The sequence below is a fragment of the Danio rerio genome, chromosome 8 (assembly GCF_052040795.2).
Source record: "Danio rerio strain M-AB ecotype USA chromosome 8, GRCz13ab, whole genome shotgun sequence".
Lineage (NCBI taxonomy): Eukaryota > Metazoa > Chordata > Actinopteri > Cypriniformes > Danionidae > Danio > Danio rerio.
In genome coordinates, this window is record NC_141028.1 from 54,090,801 (window position 1) to 54,097,534 (window position 6,734).

Genomic DNA, 6,734 nt, shown 5'->3' on the forward strand with positions numbered 1-6,734 from the left:
AATCTGTCCCTAAGTCTCCTGAAACCTAATGGTGTGAGGAACAAAACTAAATTTAAGCTGTTATTCATTTACAGTTCTGTAGTTCACAGCCCTCATTTTGCAGTTGAGTATTTGCAAACTTGTTGACCCACTTGACACAAAATGTCATTTGCAAATCAGACACATCAGGTACATCACAATTAGAAAGACAGCAAGGATGTCTGATGCAATTTTAATTTGCGATGACTGTCTGTAAAGTTCTAACTTATATTATTTTTACCACTTATTATGACTTCACCAACACAAGCTCATTAAAATAGGAGACTTTAGGTTGAAATCGGCATGTCATATTGATCTCGTTCGGCAGAATGAGCAGCAGAACATGTCTGCTGGAGTATAAAACGTCTACAGTGGAAACACTTTGCACATAATTGCTATGTTGAGCAAGTTTCCAAAACATAATTAAAGAGAGAATGTCTGACAATAAGCAGACCTGTGAGCAGAGCCAAGGGTACAATAGATAGTGCTTCCTTCACTGTATAACAAAAACATAATTTTTGTAAATTAATTTGCAATACTCTGGCAAACAAAAATATTCAGCACAACCTAAAGTGTTTATACTGTTCTTTGAACACTCTCTCTGTGAACTTTTCATTTCATGTTACCCTCAGGCATTAATTTAGAGGAGCAGAACATCACTGCTAACAATGGTAAGGCATTTGAATGCTGAATGAAAACTTTTCACGATGTTATGACATGTTTAATGATTATCAGCATCTTAAATACTTTAAAGTTTTTGATACTTTCATTTTTACATATGTTTATTTGCATTTATGTATGGATTATATCATCTCTTCATCAAATTACAAATAATAAATTATTAATTGAGGCGTTTGTAATGCAGTTTATGGGCCGGGACAGTAAATTTTACGTTGTTCTTTCTTCTCGCTGCCATTATTCATTCATTCATTCATTTTCTTGTCAGCTTAGTCCCTTTATTAATCCAGGTTCTCCACAGCGGAATGAACCACCAACTTATCCAGTAAGTTTTTACGCAGCGGATGCCCTTCCAGCCACAACCCATCTCTGGGAAACATCCACACACACACTACGGAGAATTTAGCCTACCCAATTCACCTGTACCGCATGTCTTTGGACTGTGAGCACCCGGAGGAAACCCACGTGGAGGCAGAGAGAACATGCAAACTCCACACAGAAACGCCAACTGAGCCGAGGCTCGAACCAGCGACCTTCTTGCTGGCAGGCGACAGCACTACCTACTGCGCCACTGCCTCGCCATCCTAACATACTTTTAAATGCAATGTTCCTTCAGTGACTGCAATGTGTCCTGTACCTGAGGCAGTAAAGTAGTGTCAAATCCTAATACTTCATCCACCATGCTTCACAGCTGAGGTCTTTTTTTGGAGTTTGTGCTGTAAGTTTTTTCTCTAAACAAAATGTGAATTTATATATAAATATATATATAAAAAAAAGCTAAAATAAAAAAGTAAAAAAATAAATAATAATAATAAAAACCAAACTAGGGCTGCACGATTAATCGAAAAAAGATCACAATCTCGATTTGACCCTACACAAGATCGTAATTCAGCTTTTTCTACGATTCAGCCAATTGTGTTTTAAAGGTCAGGAGAGAAGCAAGGCAGTCGCACAAGTCTTCACAGCAACATTGACACCTTCAAACAACGTTAAAAGTGTCACATACTGTATTTGTTATAATTCACCCAAAAATGTCACAAAGTGTTGTGCATGAAAATAAATGTTTACTGTGTCAGTATAACAACCCTAGCCTATATATAATGTTGAATATAATGCAAGAAGGAATCTGATAATGACAAAATTCTAATTTTACCAGTGAAAACAAATGGTCTAAAATGTTGTCAATGACACATTACAAGCAGGTGAAAGTTAGGAGCACCGGTGCTTCCAAGCAAAAAGGTTAATTTTGAGTCCTGCTGTATATGGTTAACTCTTTATATTCACATAACGCGTCTGAAGTCATGTGCGGCATGTGCCGCTTTCTTTGCCGATTTAAATGCATTTGTGAGTTTGTGATCCTCTGCCCATTTGTCATTGCTATGGCCACCGTCAACTGTTCCTACACACGTGCGGCGGTCAAGTTTCAAAATAGTTCAGCTTTTGTTGGATTAATGCTGAATGTGTGTCGTTGATTTTACTTTTGGTTAAGGTTTTACTGGTTAATAAAGTACTATAAAGTTTTCTAACTGGCAAATGATATTATCTTGTGGATTTCTGTCATCTTTTATGCGTGCGTTTGCAATTTCAGGAGGCGTGGCTTTGGGCGACAGGTGAGGGCTTGTATTTGAAAGATACTATGCTAACCGGTTAGCATTTAAGCAGTTCACCTACTGCACCTTTAATGCACTCCTGCATTGGACTCACACATACACTGCACTCTAAGTACTTCAACAATGTTGATAAGGTGGACATTTTTCTCTGTCTCGTGCTAAACCCAGTTGACCATTCGCAACAGACTGGGTAATTAGACCAATCAGTGAAGATTAGCATCACGCTAAGGAGGGGTTAGAGAACCAATGAATCGTTGAACAAATTATATTGGAGTTGTTGTAATAATTAGGTAAAAATAAATGCATATTATAAGACAATGAAAGTGGGCGTCACAGTGGTGCAGTGGGAATGCCTCACAGCAAGAAGGTGGCTAGTTCGAGCCCCTCCTCGGTCAGTTGGCATTTCTGTGTGAAGTTTGCATGTTCTATCTATGTTGGTGTGGGTTTCCTCCTGGTGCTCCGGTTTGACCTCTGATTAATAAAAGGGACTAAGCTGAAAAGAAAATGAAGCAATGAATGTGTTTTTTGACCTTACATGCATATCAGCCTGTTGTTGGAGACCCCCAAAACCAAAATACGAGCGTTAATAATGCATAATAGGAGCTTTTTAAACCAATTCAGATGTGCTGCGAGTAGAGAACACTTGTGTGATGTAATCAATGATGTATATCTGAGGGAACAAGATGGAAGGAAGTTAGCAAGTGAAGGGCATGAGAAAGGGACAGGAATGCCCCCCACATATTGCCTAATTATCATTATCAAGGGAAAAACTAATATGCAATTTGAAAAAGCCCTTTTTTCCCAATCTTGCCCTCAACCTAATTTGAATATAATTTAAGGTTAAAGAAAATTACACATTGTATAAATAATGTTAAAACAATAAATAAATAAATAAATAAAACCACGATAACTTTAATTAAAGCCTTGTCATCTTTCATAACTTCTTATGTACATTAAAATGTAAAACAAGCGACATTTATTTTGTAGTATTACAGTATCGGTGCATTATGTACCCTACCTGTAATAGTCTCTAATTATGCATGGTTTAAAATAAAACCATTGACGCCGTTTACTGATTTATGAAGCGTATAGCATGGTGTCTGTAAACTTAAAGATTATACTACATACTGCTTCTTCCATTCTAGTAAAACTTTAAACTAAGCACACATCCATTGACTAACTGTTAGAAAGCGTGTACCCCCTTGTCACATGGGAAAACTACAATGAAACGTACCATGTTCCATTCATTCATTTTCCTTTGGTTTAGTCCCATATTTATCAAGGGTTGCCACAGCAGAATGAACCGCCAACTACTCCAGCATATGTTTTCTGGAGCAGATGCCCTTCCAGCCACAACCTAGTACTGGGAAACACCCATACACTCTCACATTCCAGGCCCGTAGACAGCCTGGTGAAGAGGGTGGTTCTTTTTTTTCTCAAAAAAATACGCTATACTCTGAATTTATTTAATTTTGAGAAGCATTAGTGACAATATAAGCATTATTTACATAATAATAATAAAAGTAATAATAATAATAATAATATACATAATTTACAACTTTACAATTTTTCTAGCCTTTCTTGTAAAAATTACATTTGAAAATGTATGGATAACAGCAATAGCCAAAAAAGTATTCAAGTGAATTTTAATATGGGCAGCTTTTGGTTCTTCACACCTTTTTATTGGTCATTTTTTGTTTCAATAAAAAGGTCCAAAATTTAGAATAAAAGTTACTTGTAAAATATTTTCTCTATTTAAAAGCAGTACAGTAGCGAAAGATAACTTCACTTACATCAGATTGTATGTTTTCTTGCACAGCTGGATATTGGACTCAGGAAAAATAATTGTTACCATTGGCCAAAACTGACTAGCTGAAGTCACACTGCCAACAGAGGATTCCACTTGGCCTTAAAACCTTTTTCAATGAGCTATATTCACTATTTATGATGGCATAGCAGTCAAAATAGGATAAATGAGCTCATGTACAGGACAAATTATGGACCTTTGTCTGTGAGGAGTAGGTCCTCCAAACCACCCGACCCCCCCACAGGCCTGTATTTAAACTTATACTCTACGGCCAATTTTAGTTAATCCAATTCACTTATACTGCATGTCTTTGGACTGTGGGGGAACCCATGCGAACAACTCCACACAGCCAGGACTCGAACCAGTAACCTTGTTGTGAGGCAACACTGCTAACCACTGAGCCACCGTGCTGCTCTATCATGTTCTATATTTTAAACATTAAAAATAGAGAACTCTCGATTAAAACAATATTTATCAAATGTGGTAAAGTCTTCTGAAGTGACACAATCTCTTCATATGAAGACTAGATTTAATTTTGGATTTCAGCCATACCTTCCTGATGCACAATGTGCAAATGAGACATGCACGAAGGAACCTCATTGGTTGTCAAGTCAAGCAGGCATGCTTGAGTTTCTGTGGCCGAATTTAAAGACTTTAAAAATACATTTGTAAATAAATGCCTAAATCTGTTCTTTTCATAAAGTGATCGCATCTCTTCTTGATGTTTCTAAAACTTGAATTAAGACACCGAATACACAAAGATTTATTTTTTGATCTCTTCACAACAGAAATCTACGATAGACATTATGACAAAACAATTTAAAATAACAGATGCGAATAGATATGTAGTTACGTTTGCAAACTTTTGAAGAGAAAAGTGTGTACACAATGCTTTGGTTACAGAACCAGCACTTTCTAGCATGAAATAAATATGTCCTCTAAATAATAAGAGGGAGGAAATGTAGAGTGAATGTAATGTTGGGATTACACTTTAAATAAAAGATTCAGCCATAAAACATCCAAATGTGAAGTGTTAGCCTACATTCAAGCAAATTAAGTAAAAGTAAAATCACTTTGGTGACTAATGTAACCCAGTAGGCTTACATGAAATGTTGATAATTTGAAAACGACAGGAGACAAACTGAATAGGCTCATTTGCGTGCAGCTCTCGATTAATTATGCATGTATATCTATTATCTCTTAGTACTGTGCCCATGTAAACCACTTTTACTCCCCTGGTCTATTAATACTGACTGTCAGGCAGATGATGGCTAAACGCATCCATTTACTAGAGTCAGCTGAAGGAAGAAGCTGATGATAATATTCTTTTATTGTTTATAATCTTAATGCCTCAATAGTACACCGATAAAGTGACATAACGTGTTAGCGTTTCTCTACACCGTGCTGCCACTGAATCGCTAAATACAAATGAAGCAGCTTAATAAAGGACATTTGCAGTAATGAATAGTTGACTGCAGTCGTGTAGGTGTTCAAAATAGCCTATGATGTCTGTAATGTGAGCTCTGTGGGCGATATGTCACATCTGATAATGTTGAATTGTGTTAACTGAAGCCATTGATATCTTCACGTCTGAATGTTCACTTCCTACAGCATACTGAAAGAACAAGTAAATGTTATATCGCATTAAACACTATCCACTGAAGCAGTTAAAAAGAGGTTTAGTTGTGCAAGCATATTCCGCTCAAATATGCATTATAATAATCAATATTACATCATTTGCGTGTCTATATTGACTGTATATGTTTTGCGAATGGAACAGTGACTCTGGAAACCTACCTTTTGCAGATCCCCGTGGATATGTCTTGATTTAAACGTGCTGTCTCTTCATCGTCATGCTTTATTCCCTCAGTTTCGGTTTGCGCGCTATTTTATTCCAAACGCGGGAACATCACGAACGGCACTTCAGAAATGGAAACATTACTGCTATATGTGGCGGTAACCGCTGAAGAAAGAGAACCATTTACACATCCAGAGGTGAACAGATGATGTACTCATGGAGGAGAGCGGTGAAACAACAATGGTTGTCCGTTATCGCGGCATTCTCATTGAGGTCTCGCTGGTGGAGGAGGATGAATGAGCATCAGATGATGAGAGGTTGGGATGAGATCTCCCTCTCCCTTTCTCTTCTGAGTATAACTGGATGAGGTTGGAATTTCTGGATTTTTTAACGGGTTCTTGAAAGGTCTATAAATCAACTTTTTTGTTTAAGTTAGATAAGTAAAAATGTCCATGTTATAAAGGCTATTATTATAACGTTTTTATTATTATTTTTTATGTAACCATGGACATCAAAACCAGTCATAAGTGACATTTTTATTGGATATTGAGATGAAAGGTGAAATAAATTAGCTTTTTATTGCTGTGTAGGATGGGACAAAGTTTGAATTATACATTATACATTGACGATTGGGGGTGTTAGCTTCAGTGAATTAAATGTATGTATTTATTTAAATTAAATCAAATTTATAAATCAAATTTATTTATAAATAAATTCATTTTATTTTCGGCTTAGTCCCTCTATTAATCTGGGGTCGCCAAAGAGGAATAAACCGCCAACTTATCCAGCATGTTTTTTTACACAGCGGATGCTCTTCCAGCTG

At 36.6% G+C, this 6,734-nt stretch overlaps 1 protein-coding gene across 3 annotated transcripts in view; it reads right to left on the reverse strand.

Moving 5' to 3' along the window:
* The window catches only part of gpr153 (G protein-coupled receptor 153), a 73,457-nt gene extending 67,248 nt beyond the window's left edge, over positions 1-6,209 (reverse strand). For all 3 annotated transcript variants that reach the window (XR_015498442.1, XM_087265458.1, XM_087265459.1), the window contains exon 1: positions 5,911-6,209. The gene's annotated coding sequence lies outside the window, so the exon portion shown is untranslated. The remainder of the gene's footprint in view (positions 1-5,910) is intronic.
* Between the last annotated feature and the right edge of the window lie 525 nt (positions 6,210-6,734).